Genomic DNA, 1,357 nt, shown 5'->3' with positions numbered 1-1,357 from the left:
AATTCACTGGCTACCCATTTGTCCATCTGGAATGACAGTGGTCTCCATAATCTCTGGGGCCTCTTCCTATTTGTTCTGATTCAACTCTTCATTCACCTTGGAACACTAGCTACAGAGCTTTGAGCCTCTGATTTTCTTAAGATTCTCTGAGGTGGGAGCATTTTGAGAAGCTTTGTTGTTCATCTTTGTTTGAATGTACTTATTCACCTTCATGGTTACCCTGGCAACCTGGAGAAAACAAGAGAGGGAGCAAAGAATGGCATTGGTTTGGGGAAAAGGGTATTGATGGCCTCAGGAGGAGTGTGACCAAGTGGAGGCATGTGCAAGACAAGGAAAGGGAAACGTGTCTTATGGAGTGGTGTCAATGATGAGTTCACTCATTCTTGGGTGAGTTCAGCTTGGGTTGGTTCACTCACCTTGACACTTCTTTTGGACTTCAGTTGATAGGAGGTCTTCATCTTTTTGTCCTGGATAAGCAATTGGCTGTTCCCTAATTACACTACAGCCTTTTGGCTTTCCAATCACCATAGTCATTTTGAAAACTCCCAGTGGTCTGCTCCAGAGCCCCTGAGCACTCCTATATATAGGGGACCACACCCTTATGATTAGGAGGTCAGTAAGTCACTTCCCTAGCCAATGGAGACCCTCCATGAGGCTTGACATAAAAAAGCCTCATCCTAACACCTCTAAGGGTGGATGGGGAGCAACTCAGATGATTTGGTGGGAGACACGAAGTATTTTTAATGCTCCTAAAAAGCCCACCAATCTCACCTGACATCTTCATCTCTCTAAGTCAACACACATGGGTCACATGGCAGGGAAAGTGTGTCTCCTCCAAACCTTGCCTCACAGATACAGTTTTCAGCCTTCATTCTATTCTCTCTTATGTTACATAATTATCTACTGTTAATTATCTTGCCTTAAATCCCTCAATGATAATTAGGCTGTGGAAATGAGATTTCACTTTCCTCCTACAAGTGGTCTTAATACACCTTGAAGACCATTAAATTCTGGGCCACTTATGATAAATCTTTTCCACCCCACGTCCTTTTCTCAGTATTCATGTAACTCTCCTCAGTTTTCTAGTTTCCAGTCTGAAACCCCTGTCTTCACGTTGTGAGAATGCACTGAATACACTTGCTCTTGCTCCACTTGGAGTTGTCTTGTTTCAAATCTAGAACTAATGGTCACCTCCCTATTTGTAATACCAAGGCTTCAGTTTTAACATAATCATGGGGATGAGGCAGATAAATACATGCTTCAGGTTGTGCTGGATGACCCCAAGAAGGAAATGGCCACCTGTAAGTGATTAGTATTCCCAGGAAGGGGTGGAGCTTGCCCAGTTGTGTGTAAGCCT

Source organism: Bison bison, unplaced genomic scaffold, assembly GCF_000754665.1.
Source record: "Bison bison bison isolate TAMUID 2011002044 unplaced genomic scaffold, Bison_UMD1.0 scf7180017864500, whole genome shotgun sequence".
Classification (NCBI taxonomy): domain Eukaryota; kingdom Metazoa; phylum Chordata; class Mammalia; order Artiodactyla; family Bovidae; genus Bison; species Bison bison.
Note: the sequence above shows the minus strand (reverse complement) of the source record.